The sequence below is a fragment of the Meles meles genome, chromosome 13 (assembly GCF_922984935.1).
Source record: "Meles meles chromosome 13, mMelMel3.1 paternal haplotype, whole genome shotgun sequence".
In the NCBI taxonomy this organism is placed as follows: domain Eukaryota; kingdom Metazoa; phylum Chordata; class Mammalia; order Carnivora; family Mustelidae; genus Meles; species Meles meles.
Genome location: NC_060078.1, coordinates 80190826 through 80214529, shown reverse-complemented (window position 1 = coordinate 80214529; position 23704 = coordinate 80190826).

Sequence of the window (23704 nt, the reverse complement as noted above, 5' to 3'; positions counted from 1 at the left end):
TGGCCGGCCCTCTGAGACAGAGGCTACAACAGGTGTATCCCACACTGTATTCCTGGCACAAGGCCTGGAACCCAGGGATGGTGGCCTCCTCCTTTAATGACAAAAGGACTAGGTGCAAGTGGATGGAATTCGAGTGGATGGATACTAGAGGCCTAGGTGCTTCTGGAAACATCTAGGGAGGAATTGTAGGGAGTCCGAGCCAGAATCCGAATCGGAAAGCCCTGTGTTACATTAATTACCCTACTTGGAGACGAGAGCTGTGCTTCCCAGGAAGCTTTTAACATTATGGTCCCAGCCGACTCGGGGCTGCACACAGGGGAGCGGAGCTCGTCAATTATACATGGCCCAGGCCTGCGGGGCGGGGAGCTCGGCCCTGAGTGGTCGGGAGTGGAGGCCGAGCCTCAGACCACGCACGATCCCCTGGGAGAGGGAATGGGACATGGCTCATCTCCAGGCTGCCCCTCCCCGCTTCGCCCCACCTTGGCTGTGCCCCCCTCCCCTCGGGAGTGACTCAGAGTGAAGAAGAAATCATCTGAGCGGTTGAGGGTTAAAAGGCAAAGTAACCGTTGGGAGATCTGTGCGTAACAGGGCTGGTTAACGTGAGAGAGCGGAGCGGGGAGAGCTGGTTTCTCCGGGTTTGCTGCCCCCCCCGCCTGCAGGGGCTGCACCCTGGGCTTGGATGTGCACAAGGCTTGTGCTGGAAAAGCCACGGCGTGTCTCCTCCATGCTGTTGGTTTGTGGACGACGTTGCAGGGAAGGGGAATGTGACACCCCCTCCCCACCGCAGGTCACATGACAGGAGCGTGGAAGAGAGGGTGCACAGAGGGGCTGCTTGGGGAGAGGCGGGGAGGTTGGATGGAGAGAGAAAAACACTTGCTCCTCCACATTTCGTGGCATCGCAAACCTGGGGGCCTGAGCGGCGGCTGCTGCTTGCTCCCCGCCAGCCAGACCGTTAAGAGCAGTGGAGCCCCCCAGGCCTTGCCTCCAGTTCCCCCCACACCTCCCAGTCTGCCTTGAGGGTTTGGAGAAGGAAAGAGGCAGCAGAGAAGTGAGCAAGGAAGCAGACAGGTTGAGGGCAGCAGGGAGTGGAGTTGGACAAGGGGACGGGATGGGGCAGGCCTTAGCGGGGCGGGCGGCGGGGGCAGGCAGCCTCAGCAAGGGGCAGGCTCTGACTTGGCTGAGCGATTTTTCCCTCCCTGGGCTGGGCTGCCCCATTCAGACAATGAAGTGTGTCGGGCCCGTGGCCCCACAGACTTGCCTTGGGCAGATATTCACGGTCTCTGTCTTCTCTGGTGGGTTCCAGGTGGTTCTTAGTCACCAATCCCAACCCACCCCTGCCCCTGGGGACTGGGGAGCTCAGTCCTGACTCTATTCCCATCCTTAAGTCCCCCACCACCAAGAGGAGAAAAAGGGGCCCCACATCAGCTCTCTAGACCAGCGTCGGAATGGTGATGTGCTTTCTGTCCACTCTGGGGATTGGTCTCAATTTTATGTATTTTTATTATTTTTAAAAGATTTTATTTATTTATTTGACAGGGATTGAGAGAGAGAGAGAGAACAAGCAGGGGAGTGACAGGGAGAGGGAGAAGCAGGCTCCCCACTGAACAGGGAGCCCAACCAGGGCTCCATCCTAGGATCCCAGGATCATGACCTGAGCCAAAGGCAGATGCTTAACCCCCAGAGCCTCTCCTCTCCTCTCCAGCCCAGCCCTCTGCGCCTTGCTGGGGGGAGGGGCAGAGCCCAGCAAAGCAGCACTCAGCTCTGGAGGAAACTGAGGACCCCCCAGGGCCCGCCCTGCCGCCGTGGTCCTGAGGCTGCCTCTGCAGGGGTTTCTTCTTGGTCCTGCGTGAGGCCAGGGTCCATGCCCTTGCGTGCCCCAACCATATCTGGCCAAGGCCACAGCCAAATCCCAGGCACAGGAGCACTGCCTGGTGAGGGGACAAGAAAGGCGGCTAGGGGCAGGTAGGTAAGAGGACTAGAGGAGGGCGCAGGCTGATGGCTGGTCAGCGCTAGAAGGAGCAGAGGCTTGGGGGCTGAGTGTCGGGGAATATCCCGGGGTCGCACAGGGATGGGGAACAGTGGGGCAGATGATCATTCCAGGGCCGGAGCAGCTCGGGTGGGCTGCTGAGCACGCACGGTGAAGGTGGTGCCGCATGGGTGAAAAGGGGGTGGGAAGAGAGCTCCGAAGCCCAGTGTGGGCTTTGCATCCAGTTCACCCTCCAAGGCTGCCTCTGGGGCTCCAAATCCTCATGCTCCGGAAACTGAACAAGGAGTTTTCTCAGGCTCCTTCTGGAGGTTCTAACCGGGGCTGGCCAGCATCCACTGCCCTCCTCGAGCACGTGCTGATGGAGGGGGGTTCCCTCTTGGATGCTGGCATGAGGGCTGGGAGGGCAAGCCTCGCCCCACAAGCTCACTCCAGGGAAGAGGGAAGACCGTGACCATGACGGTGCTCAGCTCAGGGGTGGGAGAAAGCCAGGGCCTCTGTAGCTAGGAGATCACACAGCCAAGCTCAAAATGAGGATAGATCTGGTGTCTGGCGAGAATACTGTCTTAAGGGGTAATTTTTCTCCTGTTATAAATCCATTAGGAAATTAAAAATCTAGACTGTGACTTTAAAATATGGAATGGAATTTTCTTTGGAACCCCCAGGTATATATATATTTTTCTGTAAATGCAGAAATCAAATGACTCTAAATCTCCTCACTGGGGTAACGTTCCCAGAGCTGGCCGCCACGCCGTCATCCACAGACTTGCAGCTGGATCACGTTCTCAGAAACGTTGACGGAAAATCTGACAGCATTGGCCCTGGGCCTGAACGGATACCCGGGCTCATGAGTGTTACAGATCACCTACTGTGTGCCAGGACCCACCACCTGCGGAGCCGGGGGCAAGGAGGAGGGGAGGGAAGGGAGGGCGGCCAGCAGACGGTTGAGGTGGCTCACATCCCAACAGCTCACATTTGGTCTGCGAGAGGTGACAAAGGTGCGTGTCCAACGTTCAAAGTCGGGTTCAACCAGGTCTGGTTAGTCTCCGACGAGGGGAGTTAATGTGCAACCAGGTTGAGTTAGTGTCCAGCCAGGGAAGAGGGTTATAACCAGGTCAACTAGTGTAGGAAAAGGGCGAGTTAAGGTGTCATACGATGTAAATGTCACTATATTCCACCATCTAGGGACTGGACTTGTAGCAAAACTGGGTCTAGGACAAAGGTGGGGCCAGAGCTCCTAAGTGAAGCGGGATCTGCCCAGCCAGGCACCTTGCTCTGTGGTTCTTCCCTTGATGTCCGCGGCCCTCCGGAGGCCCTGGGTGATGAGCGGGAGCACATGTACCTGCAGCCAGGGAGCTGCGAGCCCCCCAGACCAGCTCAGACACGAGATGGAGCGGACATGGCCGTGTGGACAGGGGCTCACGATGATGATCTTAAATCAAGAATCTCCAGTTGTCACATTGGAAGACTCCAAGGAGCACGTAAAAGTTGTATCAAGGCTTTTGGCCAAAGTGGCTGAAATTCTAAAAACTTAGGTCCCGAGGATGAATATCATTGACCTGGAAGGTTTTGATTCGATTTCACACGTATTTTCTAGGAATGCTGGGGGGGGGGTGGGACTGTGTGGTTATGTGTGGTGCATGTGAAGTCTGTGTCTGGTGTGCGTGTAGTGTGTGATGTGTGTGTGTGGCATGTACGAAACATGGGTGTGTGGTATGTGTGCAGTGTCTGTGGTGCATGGTGTATGCATAAGGTAAGTGTGCGGCACGTGTGAGATGCGTGTGGTGTATGAGGCGTGTGGTGTGTGCCTGTGGCATGAGTGTGGTATATCATGCGTGTGCGTGGCGTGTGAGAGGTGTGCAAAGTGTGCATATGGTATGTGTGGTGTGTGTGGTGTGTGTGGTACCTGAGGTGAGTGGGGGTGTGTGTGTGGTGTGTGAGGTGTGTGGTGTGTGTGTGATGTGCGAGGTGTTCATATGGTGTGTGTGGTGTGTGTGTGGTGTGTGAGGTGTGTGCGGTGTGTGAGGTGTGTGCGGTGTGTGAGGTATGTGGTATGTATGTGGTACCTGAGGTGAGTGGGGGTGTGTGAAGTGTGTGTGCTGTGTGAGGTGTGCATGTGGTGTGAGTGTGGTGTGTGTGTGTGGTTGCCGACCTCAGAGAAGGGACAAGGGCCCTGGGAATGGGAAAGGCAGAAGCAATTGAACCTGCTGTTTCGACTCTTCTCAGATCAGATAACAGTTTCCTCATAATATTTTCCCACGACTTGGTTGCGTCTCAAGCCTATCAACAAACAGACATCTCCTTGGCAAAGATCCCAACATGGCATTGGAGGTTTAAGAGCGTTAGAAGGAGCTTGTGGACGTGGTTCCCGAACAGAGAGTTCTGGCATATAATCAATGAAGCATTAGGAGACTGAATTCTTGGTCCCAACTCGGCCCCTGTTGAGCTGTGTGACCTTGTACAACAACCTCACTGGTTTTCCTTTTCTGCAAAATCGGCAAGGTTTGGGGCTCGGGAGCCAAGTCCGCATCCGAACCGTCCAGAATGCTCTCTCCTAACGTGCAGGGCGAGGTCATCCTGCAGATCTACGGACTCGGAGCCGTTGGGAACCGGATGCTTAGATTTTTCTAGCTCCTGAAACAAACAAGCCCGCAGGTCCCACTGCGTCAGTGTGATCACGTCTGTTCTCGGTCACGGCACCGTCCGCGCACGTGCCCCACCAGTGACCCCGTGGCGGTGGTCCGGCCACTCTGACTCCTATCTACTGCCTCTGCCATGACCACCGTTATCTTCGGGCTCACTGGGGCGTCGTCTCCATCGCAGTGAGCAGGAAGGGGGAGAGCCTGGAGGATCCGTGGAGCGTGGGTCCCTCTGACGGGGGTGCAGTCCCAGCAGCCATGCGGCCCCCCTTCTGCGGGGAGCGGAGGAGCCAGGTCCGGTCCTCAGCGACAGGGGCCGCCACAGTGGGCAGCATCCCGACATTCCTTCCAGCAGCCGAGCTCCTGAGCGGTGGTCCCTTTGGCTGCCGCAGTCATCGGGACAGACCTCTCCGCAGCACTGGTCTAGCCCGCCTCCTGTCTCCTTTGCATCAGTGTCCCCCCCGCCCCACCTCCCCATGCCACGTGCTCCCTGAAGTAACGCTACACTGTATGCATCATTCTTGCTGTCCCCCAAAGCAGCCCACTCACTGTTTTGCAAAGATTAGGTGCTCAAATGCTAACTGACTACATGACTTATAGATGTGATTTTTAACAAACCCCTTAGCCCTGGGCAGGGAAAGCGGACCCTGGGATCTGCAGAGCGAATTTCACCCCATTCTCTCTCTTATGATATGGCAGTCCAAGCCCCGGTTTCAGTGAAATCGGCCCACAGCAGGACCAAGCTGGTAAAGCCGCGGCGAGGACGCACGAGGGACTGCTCGTGACATGCTAAGCACACTATCTGGGTGAACAACGCTGTTCATCTTGGGTTCGTGCCATCTCGAGACGGGCTCAGCAGAGGTCACAGCCACAGGCAGCCGGGACCTGAACAGATTGGCTCCACTGGCAACGGCCTGGGAGTTTGCAAAATGCCTGGAAGTTTGGCACCATGGAAAATAATACCTAGAATGTTCAATACTTTATCCGGGCAGTCCTGCTGACTCTTGAAGTCCGGGCAACGTAATGTCACTATGTAATTCCTCACATTTATGCAGTACTTTGTGGCACTCATCGGCTTTTGACTTCTGTGGTCCTGATTCAGGGCTCTGCTAACTTCTCTGCAAAGGGCCAGACAATATGTAAAGAAATGAATGCGCCCACGCTCCAGGAAAACATTATTTCCAAGACAGGTGGCAGGCCGGATTGGGCTGCTTGGGGCTCCACGGCAGGTTCAAGCCCAGGCATCATTCTGGTGTCATGGGACTCTTCTTGCTGGAGCTGATTGGACTGGATGACCGTCATCCAAGGTCAGGGACCAATGCAATTATTTCCCTGGAGAGATGGGATGACACGGTGGGCCCACGAGTCTCGATCTCCTTGTTTGCCTGTGACCCAGCACCTCACGGAGCCTGCAAACACACGGTGGTCACTTTAGAGAAATTTATGAAACAAAGCCATAGACCAAGCGACCTAGAGGCTAGTCTGTGTGTAGTGGAAATTGCAAGATCACATACACTTACAGCAGATCCAAAAAATAAAAAATAAAGAGAGAGAGAGAAAGGGAGAGAGAGAAGAGAGAAGGGGAGGGCAGAGACCACATGGTCCAGGAAGTGAGGAAGAGGGAGGGAGAGACTCTGATTCCTAATGACTTCCCAGCCCCACCTGCCTCACTCTGCTCACCCTTACGTCCACTCTCCTTCTGAGCTCTGTGTGGGTTTGTGCTCCAGACAAGGCGCCGGTATGGCAAGGATTAGGATTCAGGCCTCCTGAGCTGTCCCAGGACTTGGTCTACTAATCAACTGTTCCCACCCCCTTTTATCCACCAAAAGCCGTGCTGAAAACCCGGGCTCCCCCAGGAGAGAAAAAGAAGCTGAGCTTCCTGAGAGAGCGTTGCTGAGTCCCGGGCATCCACGTGCTCTGCAGGGCTCCTCGCCCCACGTCTCCCCTGGACTCACCTTCCCGTCCTTGGGGGTTGCCCCCTCTGCCTGGAGAACTCCTGGGGGTCAGAAAGCACCTGAGGCTGCTGTGGGCTTGGTTTCCTTTGCATCTGTGAATGGAGTGCCTTGCACAGGCAGTACACTAGCACACGCACGTGCGTGCACGAGCACGCACGCGCACACACACCACCACCATCGTTTCCTGTTTTTCTCTCGAGCCTATGCACTCCCGGGTCTCCTCTTCACACCCCGAACATCTTCAGTGCAAGTCTTCTGGATAATTCCACAGTAGTCAGGCAGCGTTCCCATTTCCCCTCATTTCCTCCTATTGTTTGAAGGGAAGGCGTTTGATCCGGTGTGTGTGTGTGTGTGTGTGTGTGTGTGTGTGTGTGTGTGTGTGACTGAGGAAATGGCTGCAAGATTTTCAGTTTGCAGGGTTATCGGTGACAAGAGGGCGATTTTAAATTCTAATTCCTGGGGAAGACACAGGGACGGGAGGCAATTCTGTGTCTTCTCCTGCTGGTCGTTGTAATGCACGGAGCACGTATATTTGCCAAATGCCCACCATACTCAGCCCTTTACTGGGCACCGAGAAATCCTCAAGAGACAACAAAGGAAACGAGACCCGGACCCACGTCCGGAGGCAGTTGCCCTTTTGCAGTGTCAGGGGAGAGGAAGGAAAAACAAGCAATATTTGTCAAGTCCTTGCTGTGTGTGTGGGACTGCCCCAGTGAGCCCCTTCCTCCATGCCACCCGGACGGTGGGTTCCATCTTACAGATGAGGCGGTCGAGGCTCTGTCAGGACGTGACAGCTCAGATCTAGGGAAGCTCAGATCTGAGGCCAGGTCCGCCACAAGTGGGTCGCCAGACCAGGCTGACTTTGGAAATAAACAAAACCAGCGAAGGAAATAATCCCGCGCACCGGACAGGAGCTGGGAGAGAGGCAGCAGTGGGACCTGCGGGCGCACGGAGGGAGTCAGCGTAGCCGAGAGAGAGGACGGGGCTTCCGGGCAGAGGAAGCCCCTGGGCGAGAAGTGTCTGGGTGGGAACCACTCATCCCCACCCAGTGGCTCCAGAAAGAGGTCCCAGCACAGGGGTAGGGGAGGCTGAGCGGACCCTACCTTGAATTGGGGGCCTTCTCTGTGGCCTGAAGGTGTCCTTGACCCAACGCACACGGCTCCCCAGCCCTCCCCACCCCGAGCTCACCCTCCCTCCTTCCCCCTCAGGCAAAGCTGGTAGAGTCTGTGTGATGCTGGGTCTCCCTCGGTCTGGAATGACCTTGTAGGTGACTCTGTTTCCCCAGGAGCAGGAAATTGCGTCTTTTACAATGTGACAAGGGGAGTTATCTCTCTCAAATTTGTGGGCCCTGAATAATATACCCCAATGGGAAAGGGCTGTTAAAAGGTCTCAGGTGGCTGGAATCCCAGCTTGGGTCACAGCGCAGATAGCGGGAGGAGGCAGGGGGTAGTTCTTTTCCGTGGGCACGGCACCCTGGTCCCATCAGCCCTGCATCAGGGCTGGCCTGGCCCAGGAGTCTGGGGACCTGGGGTCCAGCTCAGGCTCCGACATGAACTGTGTGAGCAGGACCAGCTGCCCTCTCCTGCCCTCTGTTTCCCTCTGGTTTAGTGGGGCCGTGGGTGGGACAGCGGCTGCCCCTTAGAGTCACTGACGCTCCAGGCCTGAAGACTTGGACTCAGTTTGCTGGAGGTGGGACCTGGTGTCAGCACGTCTAAAAATCTCCGCCAGCAGATTCTAACACCCAACTTGGGACTAGAGGATCCTAGGAGTGTCCTCCGGGTCTCACATGGGGTCATGGGTCTTTGCCTCTGAAAAGAGAAACCAACGTCTCTGAAAATCAGAGTTGTTTTCACTTCTGACCGTCTCTTTCTTTATCTTGATAAAGACAATCAGAGAACCTGTGGGCACCTTCCTGAGATAAGGGCTAATGCTTTCCTGCAATTACAGAGTCTCTGGGATGGAAGCATGGGGCAGAGAATTGTGCTGCCCCACACAGTAGCCACTAGCTACTAATTGAAATTCAAACTGATAAAAATGAACTAAAATTAAAAATTCTATTCCTCAAGTGTCCCATACCCCCATGTGACTGGTGACTGCTGCTTTGAACAGGGTGGGTTACGGATGTGTCCGTCATCACAGAAAGTTCTACCGGCCAGTGCCGATCGACAGACAAGGCTGTGGTCCCACCTTGTCACTTTATGGATGGGGAAACTGAGGCCCTCTGAGGCTCAGGGCTTCCTCATGGTCGCAGAGCTGAGTGAGGTGGGGGCCTGGCATCCTGACGTTCCAGGCAGCCTCCTCCCCTTGAAGAGAATGGGGGGAAAGCCTCAAGGCTTTTGAGACTGAATGTTTCCAGACCCACTTCCTTTCTTTCTGACTCCCTGCCTCACCCACTAACATGTAACGCTCAATGTCTGGTCCCCTCTGCCAACGCCTGGCCCACGCTGAGAGCTCACATGTTGGTTTACTGACGACATGAAGACCAGGAAGGTGGCCGGAACTGGGCAGGGCGCAGGCACAGAAGGCGTCCCCGGGGAAACCTTTTAAAAGGCAGGTGGAGGAGGAGCAGGAGGAAAGGAACGGCGGGCGCTGTAGGAGGCGAACCGGGACGAGAACCTCAAGTGCCTGATGCTGCCAGGAGCCCCAGATAGGGACCAACGTGTAAGGGGACGCTGCGGGACAGTCTGTGGCAGGGAGCCTGAGGGCTGTGAGGCCAAAGCTCTTGGCTTGGTTTGGGTGGGCCGTATTTGCTCAGACGCCCAGACAGTGCTGGGCTGCGTTCTGTCCTTCAGGACCTGCTATGCCAGGGTGTGTCCCAGAGGACATCTGTGCCCTTGTCCTGGGCCCTGACGGCCGGCAGCCCACCCGGAGGCTGGAGGATGCCCACTGTGCCAGGTGTGGGACACTGTGCTCCCCTGCAGCTTCTTTCTCTGCAGAGCTGGGGGTCTCAGACAGCAGAGGGCACCGGCTCCTTCTGGAGCCCGGACCCCTCGGTCAGCAGACTGGCGTCCCTGGGGCAGCAGACTGGTGTCTGGGGCTACTTTGGAAGCTGCCGCTATTGGGGGACTAGGAAAATAATTCTTCCTCTGTGGCTCCCAGCTCTCGGACACAGGACATCAGTGCTCTGGAGGGTCTTTTCAGGAGGGTGTTGATTTTATGAAGTATGGATCAGAGCCGGGTCTGTTATCTGAAGAGATGCCTGGGGGGTTGCTCAGAAGCCACAGGCCCCTCGGGTACCTCCTCTTCCTCAAGACCCGGCCAGCCCTCCTCCCGGGGCCCCATGTCCTCAGCCACGTCCATCTTCAGGTGGAGGTTAAAGTTCAAATAGAAGGCATTTCGAGGTGAATGCTGAAAGGTTCTTAAGAAATATTCTGTTTTCTTTTTTGCAAATTCTGCCTGGAATGTGTGACTATTAGGATTTTGTAACCGGGGAGGGAGGGACAATTAGAACAGTCACTTAAAATATTCCGGTTGTCCCCCAGGGCCCTGACAGTGGTGTGCTGATGCCATTAGTGGGGAAGGCAGGGTTTCTGCTGGAAGGAGAGAGAAGGGACAACTTTGTGTGCTGAGAGCTCTGGTCTGCAAGGTGGCTCAGAAGATCTCGTGGTGGCAGGAAGTCGCCCTCGCCCCTGCGACACCATTGCGATGTTACAAAATGTGTCCACTCCCCTTCTGTCCCTAGAGGTAGGTGGGAAGGGGGGGATCACGTTGCTCTCTGAGAAGCAAGCCCTCTCTGTCCTTAGGAACATAGCCCCAAGTGCCGGCGTGTGACAGAGGGACTAGGATTTGGACCTGGACTTCTGGCTCTAAATCGCATGGGGTTCGGCTCCAACATGCCATGGAAGTCATTCTCTGGGAAGCCTTCCTCCTCTTTGAGACTGTTTTCTTATCTGGCAACTGGCTTTGTTGGGGTAGATGAGTAGTCGGTCAACGTGGATCATTGCCTCAAAGCTGGATGGGAGTCCCCAGGTGTGGAAAGGGGATTGGGGAGTGCGTAAGAGTCTGGTACTAGAGTCACACTGTCTGGCCACAAGTCCGGCTCTGAAAACCCTCTGTGCTGGGAGTGGTGGTGGTGGAAAATTGTTTAAGCTCCCCAAACCATAGCACCATAGAATCTGCGGAATGGGAATGATGGCATTCTCTTCTCCGCCCCACCCTCTCGCTGCAATGGCTAGAATGGAGAAGGAGCATCCGTATACAGGATTTAGACCAGTGCCTGGCCCAAGCAAATAGGGGCATAATCCCCACGCACTACTTGTCAGACTCTCCAGGAACTGAGTGGATTTGAAAACATGCCCTAAGATTTCTTCTAGAGAGACTGCAGCGGCGGCCCACCATCTTCTGTGTTTGCCAATTGTAGTTGATGGAATCTTAGCTGGGATGACAAATTTTCAATTCCCCTGGGCCACAGGGTGCCCAGCTCTCTGGTTAAACGTGATTTCTGGATGCGTCTGCGCGGTGTTTCTAGAAGAGATTCGCGTTTGAATCCGTAGACTGGGTAGAGCAGGTGACCCGCGCCGTGGCTGGCAGGCATCGTCCCATCCACTGAGGCGCTGAACAGAACCAAGATGTGGAACAAGGCTGCGTTTTGTTTCTCTGCCTGACTGCTGAGCCGGGAAATTAATCTCCTGCCCTTGGACGAGGACGTACGGCGTTGGCATTCCTGGTTCTTGGGCCTTCGGACTTGGACTGGAATTTACACCCCCGGCGTCCCTGGGTCTCCAGCGGGCGGACGACAGATCGTGGGACTTCTCGGCCTCCATCACGAGCCAGGTGCTCTGAATCAATCACAGTCTGTACCCGTACCTCTACCCGCACCCGTATGCAGCCTTTCACTCTGTCCTCCCCTGATCTGTTTCGTCTTCCTGCACCTGCCACCCGGGTGCTACACGCTCGTACGCTCCTCTGCTTGTCGCCTGCAGTTGCCCTAGAATTACTCTCTCTGTGGGCAGGGGTTCGGTCTTCTTTACTTACCCAGCTGTCACTTGAGGTCCTCGGTCTGTGCTGGTTTAGAGCAGGGGCTAACTAAGTACTTTTTTGAATGAGTGAACGGCTGCACTCACAGATGCCAGAATGCTTCCTCATCCGTGAGTTCTTCCCCTGGTTTTCACCAGCCTCCCTGAGGTTGCTCTCAGCCAGCCTGATTCTGTAGAACAGAGAGACAGAAACACAGGAAGTTGATCGGTTTCCCCAAGGTCGCTGGGTCCGGATGCTGGCAGGTGAAGCTAATGGCTGGCTCGTAGTTCAGGGCTCTATCCTTGACCCCACGCTGGTGTCCTGGTGGGAGGGCTTCCTGTCCACCTGCTTTGCAAATGGGCCAGAGCCAGGACTCAAGGAGCAGATGACCCGCTCTAACCCCATAGCTCAGGGTGCTAGCCGTCCCTCCCCCTGGCCAGGGCCGAGCTTCCATTGCCTCTCGAATCTCCCTGGTCTAGCACAGCATCGATTGTGCGACACGTCGGTTAAGATATTACATTTGGGGGAGGGGTGTAATTATTTCAAAGGCAATTAGGTATTCGATATTTCTTATTCTGCCTGCCAGTGAGAATTAATAGAAAACCTTTCAATCAGGAACAACTGCAAAACAATTTCTGACCCCGAAGATACTCATATTACCCAGCAGAGCATTCTCCTGTCTTCAGGAGCCTGTTCATTTCTGGTACTTTTAAAACCAGAGGGGACTGTTCTATTTCCATCTTTCAAAAGACACAGAAATCTCTGTGGCTTTTTCTTACTGCCCATCTCCATGTCCGCTCCAGGTGCTGGGTACAGTCCTCGAGGACTCTGGGTGGGACAGTGGGTGATGTTCACGTGGTTGGGAACACTAGTTGCCACTTTGCCCTGAGCCTCTGACCAGGTTTTCTGGGGTCTGTGGTGGGAATATGAGACCTTGAACCTTGCCACTAGGTGGTGTGTCCTACAAGTCCCCCCAGAGCCCGTGGACCTCGCACCCTCTCGGGAGTACCTCTGGATCAGTTGGTGGGATCTTTCCTCCCCTTTGCCGCTCAAGTTCAGTTCCAGGGCTGGCCTCTGCCTCTGTTTCCCTGCTGTCACAAGGACTGATGTTCTGCCTGCTTGGTAAGGTCCCTGATGTCCTATCCAGCTCTTGCTGGGCTCCTCTCCAGGGTGGGAGCTGCAGATAGGGACACTCAGAACAAAGGTTTGTTATTGTCTCCTGTTCTCTCCATCCCCTCACCCCACCATTTTTCTGTGTTCTGCTCTCATCTGCAGGAATGATGAAGGGGACTCAAAGGATGGCAATCAGTAGAACGGGACAATTTTTCATATGCTAATAGGAACAGCTGATCTCAGACCTCCATTTACATACAACAGGGTAAGGAACACTACAGGGCAATGAGGTCATGGAGGAAAAGCAGAGAATTTTCTAGAACAAAGACATCCTTTGCATTGGATTCTTGGATATGAAGATCCCATTTTCACTGGAACCAATGTAATTTCTACACTTGGCAGCCTCTACCCTCTGAGAGAGGGTGACTGTCCCATGCCTTGGGTTCATTTGCAATGCTGGCCGCATGGGCTGCTGTCTTGGGGACACTGTGGGAGTTCCGAAAGCTGATGGAAACATTACCACCCAGATCCTCTCAGGAAGGGAGAGAAGGGACCTCGGATCTTTCAAGGTTTGATGTCAGGGGCAAATGGCGAGGATGTCTCTATGACCAGCTGAACACAGGGGTGCTGGGAATCCAACCAATCGCTCCCAGTTTGTTTGTGAACCTGGGACTTGGGAGGGCTGCAGCTCAGCTGAGCCAGCGCAGAAAGCCTTGGAGAAACAACCCAGCTGAGCAGAACCCAAAGGCGTCCTAGTGAATCTGCGGAAGCGAAAAATGCGAGGAAGGTACAAGGGACAGGGAGCGAATGTTCATCTTTAATGACAGACCCGAGTCCCCTCCTCGAGCCCCCCCCACCCCGCCACCATCTGAATGCTCTGCTTCCGATTCCTCTGAAGAACCAGGTTCTGCCTGCCTGCAGCCATCTCGCAGCAACCCCCGCCCCCTGCCATGTTACAGTTGGGGAAACTGAGGTGCAGAGCTGTAAGGTGACTCTCTCACGGTCATCGAGGCAGGGAATGGCAGAATCACAGCATCAGCTAGGGTACAGGTGATTCCACGGCCTTCCCCCGGCAGAGACGCCGAAGAGATCTTGGCGGGATTCCACCCAAGTCCCCGTGAGGGCCTGGAACACGCGGTGGTCCGTCTGGCAAACATTTAATGAGCATTCAGGGTATGGTAGGTGGCCGCCTCGGGCTGCGTGGCTCCTCTGAGTAGCACGTATGGGACCAAATGTCCCAATTTTGTGACCTGTTCTATGCTGAGAAGTCCCCATGCTGGTCCTTCCTGGGCTTCGGGCTTCTGTGCTCTCCCCTGTTGTTTATTGGTGACGAGGATAAGGAAGGGAAGGCTGGGAGGACGTGATCCTGTTTCCAATCAAGCAAGCTCTCCAATGACCACGTGTTGACCCATCAGGCGTGGTGCCATCTCCGAGGGCAGAGAGGGGACGGGCACTGTGCTTCTGGTGGGTGCCCTGATGTGCTGGATGTCTGATGTCCTTCCGTCCCATGACACGCTCTCAGTGGCTGGACGGATAGACTGAACCACGGGTGGTTTCCCACACCTGGTGAAGGTTCTTTGAAAGGGTGAGGGGTGGCCTGGACAGGAGGGTCCTCAATTCCTCCCAGACTCTAGTCCTGCCTGCTCCTGACTCCTGAAGACCCCTTCTGGAGAACCCTTCAGAGTCACCTCATGCTTTCTGACCAGGCGACATCTCTCTGTCTCACCGTCCATCCATCCCTCCATCCATCCCTCCATCCAGGTACCCATCTACCAGCACATTTTCTATCTGTTCTCCACTGCCCCCAGCACTGGGCAGGCACAGACCAGACACTGTCCCGAAGAAGATGAGGGGCCCACTCTTCTGTCTCTCTTGACAGCCTTTGGTTGTGGATTTTCCAAACCCTAGATTGGGAGCCACGAGTCAATCATGAAAAGTGAATTCAAACCCAACTGGCTGTCTCAGGGGATCCAAAATCAGGCCAGAGACAAATGCTACCTTCAGCCGATTCTTGGAGCCCATGAGACTGGTCAGCTGAGCAGTCATTACAACACAGTGGACGGCACTGTCCTTCTCTCTTCTCCCCGGAGCCTGGCATCGCACAGCCGGCCATTAAAGGACAAAATCCAGACTGTCTGCTCACCTGGCAGCTCTCCTCTCCGCATCCGTGCCCCTCCTGGAACCGGCCTTCCCAGGCTGTCACACCGTCTTCCCACTTGTTACTTTGGGTTCGCTTTTCTTTTTGCCCAGGAAGGAAGACAATCAGCATAATGGCTCCCTTGTGCTGAATGTGACATCAGAAAGAGGCCATCAGAGCCTCTTGCAAGCTCCCCTCTTTGCTCTCAGCCCGGTGTTTGCAACGAGAGGCCCAGCTCACCTCCTCTGCCCCCCAGCACAGAGGGGCTTGGGGAGGAGAGACCATGTCTGCTCCGATGCCAGACAACCTGCAGCTTGGCCTCCTGTGGGCTGGCTGAGCAGGGCTCATGGCCCAATATCTCGGGCCCCGGATGCTCTCATCTAGGAAGGGGATCGCCCCATATCTCAGAATCAAATAAGATAAGGAACTTCAAAAGTGCTTTGCACCCAGGGGAGGGCAGGAAGCTATTCTAGGCCTGGAGGGACCAAGCCTTGAAATCTTCGGGTCAGGAGGAAGCATCAGGTAAGGACTCTGACCATCCCATCCTTCTTCAGTTTTCTTAAAATAAATAAAGGCTCATCACAAAAATCTTCTGCAAAATGAATCGAGAGGAAATATCTAGAGCCAACTGCCCTGGAGGGAGAGCGGCCCAAGGGGCATCTTTCTAGGCACAACTTGCCCCTTGTCCCTAGCGCCCCGTGTGCGTGTTTGGGACCACCGTTCCCCCCGAGGCTCTCCTGCATAAAAGGAAGGCCAGAAAGCAGCGTGATTCGTGCAGACGTTCAGCAAACTTCCCTGAGCACCTACTGCGCAGCCGCCTGCGCTCGGGGCTGGGGGAGGGACAGTGGATGAGGGAGGGGCCGGCGGGGGGGGCGGGGGGACCTGGGCTGCGGGCTGGCGCAGACCGCCCCTCAGCAGCTGGGCCACCAAAGGAGACTTGTAACCTCTCTGAGCCTCGGTTTCCTGGTCTGCGAAATGGGAACAATGAAGAGGACATATTAAGAGGGTGATTGTGAGGGCGAGAGGAGATGTGGAATGTGCGTAGAGCGTTTAGACGGCAGTCAAGAAACGACAGATGCTGATGATGGGAACGACAGTGACCATGGTGAAGATGAAGACAAAGGCCCTCCCCTCGGGGAAGTCCTAGGACACTCCAGAAGCACAGAGGGGGGCCCTGAATTTCACTAGGGGCCTGGGGAGCAGGCCCCCGGGGGAGGGGGCTCTTGGTTGTGTGATGGGCAGGGAACCGCCAGCCTGTCATTGCTGTGGTTGCCACAACCCTCAGATCTCAGGGGTTTGACACGCATGATTTTTTCTTGTTCACACACAGGACTTGGATGTCCAGACTCAACATCTAGCTGTCCTCAGTCCCTGGGGCTGCTGTGGCTCGGGGTCCACCAGCCCAGCAGCAAGTGCATGGAGCTCCCACTGCTCTTCCAGGCTTCAGCGAAAAATGCTATCCTGCTGTCTGTGCCTTGGCCAGAAACTCATCCTGTGCCCAGTCTAACTGCAAGGGGTGCTGGGAGATGCAGGGGAGCACGTGCACACTCAGTTAACAATGAATGTTTGGTGCCCAAAGGGTGGGGGTGGAGAGAGCCTCCCGGACTGGAGGGGCAATATATTCAAAGGCGCAGGGACCGAAGGGAGAGGGTGTCTGGGAAACTGTGAGCCCCTCAGAGGTGCTGCAGTAACGAGAGCCAGAAAGGAAGGAGGGGTTGGGGGTGGGGTGGTGGTCAGGGTGGGATCGTGGGTCAGGCTAGAGAGGTCTGGCTGCAGAGATCAGAGGGCTGGAGACCTGAGCAGGAATCTGCACGAGCGGAGTAGAGGCCTGAGTCAGGGGGTAGGGCGACAGGGCAAGGGAGGAGGGGATCGGTCCTTGAGCTGTCAACAAGTAGAATCCAGAGACCAGCTAAAACTTGGGGCGAGGGGCAAGAGTCAGGGCAATTCCCTGGGCACTTGGGTGATTGCCATTCCCCGAGATGGGTATCAGGGAGGCAGCTTTGGGGGGAGATAAGAGGCTCAATGGTGCATCTGCCCAGGATGCAGTGCGAGACATCGTTCTAGGAGCTCAAGAGTGGACGAGGCACAGAACAGCCCTCCCTGGCAGAGCCCTGCTAGGCACTGCTTGGAGGGGGCTGAGCAGCCAGCCAGTCCTGCGAGAACGAGGGGGAGGCTGACAGATGAAAAAGCACCATCTGTTATCTCAGCCACCGAAGTTCTGATCAATTTCCAGTCTGCAAATTTCCGATGGAGGGGGCACTGGCTGGAGGCAGGACAAAAAGTTGAGGTGCTGATTATGGCAAGGGGAAGGACACTCTTAAAGCAGGGGACAACTGGGGGGGCGCAAGCCAGGCCCCCTCGTCAGTATGTCAGTATCTGGCTTTGTAATTGGTGAGGTAATTGACACATGATTAAGCCCCCGACCTCTGGTCCTTGGGACGTGGACTGTGTATGGTGAAGGGCTCCCTCCTGAAAGTGGCTTTCTCCACCTGTCCTCCTCCGCAAACAGGAGCTATTCACCTAAGCATCATAAAAAGCCTCGTGCATTATTAAGTAGCCGAGATACTTTCCTGTGCCCTGAAGTCCTCTGCCGATTTCTTGCTTGCACTCCAGCATTTCAAAGGCTCCTTTCAAGACAGCAGACACCCACCCTTTGGCCTCTAGGGCTGAAGTCCTATAGCCGTGAACAGGGAGGCTGCTTCAGGATGGATCAGAGGTGGGCATTTTACAATGCAATCAGTGCTTGCATTCGATTCTAGCCATTTTGCAGGTGGGTTAATGGAGGCTGAGAGGCCTTAAGCCATTTGCCTGGTTCACATAGGAGAGGGAAGCTAGGGACGGAAGTGCTGCTCTGGCTTCTGTAAGTCCTGGCTGCAGGTCCTCTGCGGAGGGAAGGAAGGAAGAGAAGCCTTGCTAGAGTACTCTACCCAAATAATCCCGCCCAGGCGTGGGAAGTACAACCACACTTGTCTGAGCCTCTCTGCCCGGTAGAAAGGCCTGGGTGCCTTTTATGAAACAGAGGACTATTCAACAATAAATATTTCTCACACGGGGCCAGAGAAGTTACCCGGTTGGCTCCTGCCCAGCCTGGCTGAGTCAGCAGGAACTTAGCCAAGGTGTAGAAAGCCTTGTGTTCTGTGGTTTGGGGGTGTTATTTTTAAAATAGCAGGCTGGAAAGCAACAACAACTGAAAAACACACGTGAACGCCACCACCTCTGTGGGTCCCGGATCCCGGAGAAAACGGGTCAGGACCCTGGGGTGCCGGGAACGTGCTGTGGGTGGAAGGCGAGGGGCATGAGGGGGACAAGCTAGGGACTTGGAAAGATGTCCAAGATAAAGCTTCCTCAACCTGTTTCTTATCTATGGAATGGGTTGAAGGATGTCTACTCCTCGGGGCTGGAGGGAGGCTGAGATTTTCTGCGAAGTAAGGAGGGTGTTAAGGGGCAAGCATTAGCCTGGGTGGGATTCACTCCTCTCCGTTACACTTTTTAGCTGAGTCTGGACAAGACCTGTCTGTCCCCTTTCAGAGGTCATCGCTTCGTTTGTAAATGGTGCGTTAGTACTTCCCATAGGGATCTTACTATTTTTTTTTTTAAGACTATATATTCATTTACTAGAGAGAGAGAGAGAGAGAGAGAGAGTCAGTCCATGAGGCGGGAGGAGCAGAGAGGGAGAAGCAGGCTTCCCCACTGAGCAGGGAGCCCAATGCGGGGCTCGATCCCAGGACCCCGAGATCATGACCTGAGCCGAGGGAGACGCTTAACACACCGAGCCAGCGAGGGATGGAGGCTCAAAGAACTGGACCAACATGAAAGCCGGTAAACTGCGAAGCCCTAGGCGTAGTCAAGGCAGTGGTTTTTGGTGCTGCCCAGACGGTAAGCCCTTTGCCCGGAGCAGGTCCTGGCCGGGTGTGCAGGTGACACCTTGCCGATCTGTGGGGGACTTTTGCCCCAGACTGCGGACAGCTCCTCGGTTGGGGCTTCACAGAAAGGGATTGGTTCTGTTGGTCCCTTCACATAATTAACATTCCAAACGAGAATGATATAGTCATTTCTATAAATATTTGATTCCTCGAATCTTCAAATACCAGCTCAGTTCTGGGGCTGAAGCGAAAGAAGGAATAATTGTTTTTACAATGTCCCGAGCCAGGGAGGCAGCTCTGGGTCCCAGTCACAGCCTGAAAACGAACGCCTCAGTTTGGCTGCCGAGATGCGTGATGTAAACATCCGTGTCAGAGTCCGTGGCTCGTGGGGAGAGGGAGAGAAGCGCCGCTCAGCTGCTTTGGGGGCAGACATTGAAGGCACTGGCTCCTCAGCCCTGAGACCCTGAGAGACAGGAGGGAAGCCCCACGCGAAGGCTGCTTCCAGGTGAGCTCCCCATCTAGGACTCGAGGAGGTCCAGGCCCCCTGGGTTGGGAGAGGATGACTCTAGGCTTCATGGCTAGTGCAGCCCCCCCCGGTGGTCACCTGTGGGGGGCAGGCAAGGACCAGGACTCAAGACGCATGGCACCCCCTCCTCTTGGTGCACAGACAGTGGATCTTCCTGGCTCTGGAATAAGGGATGTCAGGCCCGGAGGCCTCTTGGCCCAGGAGAGGTTCCTTCTTGCTTCTTGGCTTGGGTCCCAGGCTCCTCCCTCCCAGCATTTTCCCTTCCGAGGAGCCAACCGAAGGCCGGTCCATCACGTTTACCGTGGGGCAGGCAATAAAAGGAATGAACAAGAGATGGCGAGTGGCTCCGAGGACTGTAATCGTACCATCGTCATCTGAAAAGGCTCAGCTGGCATGTGCTGACGGTGTGTAAGTGTGTGAATCGGGAGCGGAGTGACTGGTGGTCTCTCAGAGAGAGTGGTGGTCTGAGTGCTCCTGCCCTTCCACTCCCTACCTGCTAGGGTGGGACTCTTGGGTGACATCTGGCCCATTTCTGGGTTGGGGGCACCTCGAACAGAGCACTGATTCCAGGGGCAATGGGCCTTACCTTATCTCCTGCTCTGCCGCTAGCAAAGCTGTGTGCCTTTGGCCAACTACATGAGCCTTAGTGTTCTCACCTGTGAAATGGGGCAATATCCTCTTACTCTCACCCAGACAGTCACAGCTTAGCTGGTGTCTAGAAGTCACTGGCACAGAGCTAGATAGGTGGTGGTCCATGGACATCAAATAAATAAAATCTAAAAAAAAAAAAAAAAGAGGAAGAAGTAGGTGAGAAAGCCACCTGTTGTCTCTTCTTCGATCTGGGAGGCGAGGGGTGGGACAGGAGGAAGAAGGCTTTCACTGGTCACTCAGTGAAGGTAGAGGGCCCCCAGGGCCTTTCCCAGGGCCAGCTTGCAGCTGAGGGGGGAGGTGTGAGCAACATTTGGGGTCTTGAGTCTTGAGGGGGTGGTGGGAGGGCGATTTAGAGAAGAAGGTCAGGTGCCCAGGTAAGGGGAGAGGCATCAAGGTAGACTTGGAACCCAAGCTTTTTAAGGGGCTCTCGCAGCTGCTCTGGGCTGTCTTTCCTCACCCCCTAGCCCCTCCCCACCCCCAGACAGCACACCCACAGTCACAGATGGGGACACTGCGGGGTTCAAGGTGACTCAGAGCTCCTCTGTCCGACCACAGGGGCTGTTAGGGATGCGTGGATCTGGCGTTAAATACAGCTTACGGAGTTGCTGTATTTAAAATTTATGCCAGTGAGGGGCGCTTGGGTGACTTAGCAGGTTAAGCATCTGCCTTGGGCTCAGGTCATGATCTCTGGGTCTGGGATGGAGCCCCGAATTGGGCTTCCTGCTCAGCAGGGAGTCTGCTTCTCCCATTCCCTCTGCCTCCCCTCCCCTTGTTTGTGTGCAGTTATGCCTCTCTCTCTCCCTCCCTTTCAAATAAATAAATAAAATCTTAAAAAACAAAAAACTTACACCAGTAAGAAAGCCCACTGAGCCCCATCCTTAACTCCGATACTTGCTAACCTCCTTGTTAACAAAGAGAAAAACCCATGAGTACCGGGCTGGGATTGAACCACTTTGTTTTCTTTTAATTATATTTGCCTTTTCCTGGGTGGCTCAGATGTTAAGCGTCTGCCTTCAGCTCAGGTCATGATCCCAGAGTCCTGGGATCGAGGCCTGCATCGGCTCCCTGCTCAGCAGCAGGAAGCCTGCTTCTCCCTCTCCCACTCCCCCTGCTTGTGTTCCCTCTCTCACTCTCTCTCTGTGTGTCAAATAAATAAATAAAATCTTTTAAAAAATAAAGAAAAATAATTATATTTACTTTTTGATAATTTCATATGGCAAATGATAGTGGCTTTTCCATTTATGAGGAAAAGAAATCATCCTCTTAAAAAATGCATTTTAAAAACTCTTTTTATTGTGGACATTTCCAAACTCAGACCAGAAACTGAGATGGGTGCCTGACGTCCCAGCTGCCGGCATCAATCATCGTTGGCCCATGGCCAATGTCATTTCTCTATTCCCCAGACTCTCCCCTCACTTCATTATCATAGCAACTCCCAACTTGGTCTGTATATGTTTCAGGATGAAAATTGCTTCTCAGAGAGTGTATTGAAAGAACGCAGTAAGTAAATCATTGAACAGGGAGATCCAGATAAAGCGGAAGCTGAGAGTGGTCAGAATACCCAGGGGCTGGGACCATTGTCAGGCCAACTTCTTCCTGAGTGCACGAGACACCTGGCCCCCGTGGGCCCCGGACCCAGGCCAGGCCCAGGCATGGCACCTGGTTCTTCCCAGCTGACTGGGGGCTTCCAGCGTGCAGGGCTGTGGTCCCCAGACCCACTCAGGAAGTGTTCGCTGTAGCAATGGTGCCCAGGAGAAACCAGATGGGTGGTCGGCTGAATTTTAAATAACCCCCATCACCTTTGCCCCCAGTGTCCTTCCTGTGACTATGTAGGTCACATGGCCAAAAGGACCTTGCAGATGTAGTTAAAGTCAACCTTGAGAATAGGGAGATTACCCAGCATTACTACCCTCCTGGATTCTCCGTGGACACAGCGTAACCACAGGCACCCTTAAAAGAAAGCAGAAGAGAAAGGCAGGGGAGTTCCGAGAGAGAAGGACTTGAGTGTTGTCGCTGTTTTGAAGGGCACGGGATGCCCTGTGAGGAGACAAGCAGGTGGCCCCAAGAGGAGAGAGAGAAGGCCCGCTGATACCCATCAAGGAAATGGGCACCTCCGTGACCACAAAGAAATGAATCCTGCCAACAGGCTGAATGAGCTTGGAGGTGGTTTCTTCCCCAGGACCTGCACACGAGAGCCCGGCCGACCAGCGTCTTGGCTTCGTTCTCACGAGACCCCTAGCAGGCAGCCCGCTTGACTCTGACCTCTAGAGCTTCGAGGCAACAGATGGATGTTGTCTTAAGCTGCTAAGTGTGGGGTAATTTGTTCCACAGCAGAAGACTGATAACAGGTAGTGAACCCTTTCCGTCACTTCTCATGGATGTGTCATCAAGATTTGAATGACCCTTTGGTGAGGCCACAGTCCCAAGAGGTAATCCAGCTCCACCCTCTGTGCCAGGAGCAGGGATGTGAGGCCCAGAAAGGGGAAGAGGGCCCCCCCCCAGGGTCTCAGGGCAAACCAGGAGGGTCACCGAAGCGCAGGACCTGAGCCTGGGGACTTGCAGCCCATCTACCAAGTACCCGAGCGCAGCACGCAAGGTTTGGCCAGGTTGGAGGGGAGGCCCACCAACGGTGCCCACACCCTCCTAGCAATCCAGACCACAACAGCTGCAGCCACACTCTCTCTGTGCTGTGTGCAGGGCTTTGGTTTTGCTAAGACAACAGAAGTTCGTTTTCTCCCAGTGCTGGAGGCTGGAGAGTCGGAGATCAATGTGCCCATCAGGTGGATTTCACACGGAGGCCTCTTCTCGTGGCTTGGGGGTGGTTGCGTTCCCACTGGGTGCTCACACGACCTCTTCTCTGCGCTTGGAGAGGGAGAGCTCGCTCTCCCTTTTCTTATCAGGCCACCAACCCCATAGGATTAAAGCAACAGGAAAAGCAAGTCTAACTGGTCACCCCTGGAGGATGCTGGAAAACCAAGCCATGCTTTTGACAATGGTCACTGAAAGAATTATGCGTTTATCTTGCCTTCTCTTTACTAACTGTACCACAAGCTGAAACAGTTACAGACAAGGAAAACTTCACTTTTACAGAAGTATTCCATCCGGCCAATGAAGACAGAATCGTGGGTTTTGAATATTATAATTTTGGATTTAGAAGCATTGTTAGCTATTAACATCACAAGAAGAAAGACAATCACAAGTCACGTGCTCCTGGCCACCACCATCCAGCAAGCCTTCTTGCCAAAAATATTTATCCTGAGTCTGACCAAGCCTGTATGATATCTTCTTTTATTTTTTTAAAGATTTATTTATTTATTTGAGAAAGAGAGAGTGTGTATGTGCACAGGGGTGGAGGTGGGTGGGGAGAGGGAGTCTAGGGGGAGGGGCAGAGGGAGAGGGAGAGAGAGAATCCCCAGCAGGCTTGCCACGCTGAGCACAGAACCTGATGCAGGGTTCGATCTCACGACACTGAGATCACGACCTGAGCTGAAATCAAGAGTTGGACTCTTAGGGCACCTGCGTAGCTTAGTCAGTTAAGCATCTACCTTTGGCTCAGGTCATGATCCCAGGGTCCTGGGATTGAGGCCCGTGTTGGGTTCCCTGCTCAGCGAGAAGCCTATTTCTTCCGCTCCTCTTGCTTGCTCTCTCTCTCCCTCTCTATCAAAATAAGTAAATAATATCTTTAAAAAACAAACAGTTGACAATCACGCAGGCACCCCTGTATCTCGTCTTCTTTACCCACTCATCCATCAGTGGTCACTCGGCTTGCTCCCATGTCGTGCCTCTTGTAAATACTGATGCAATGAACATGGGGGGACCACACCTTTTCAAATTAGAGTTTTCAAATAAATACTCAGAAGTGGAATTGCTGGATCTCAGG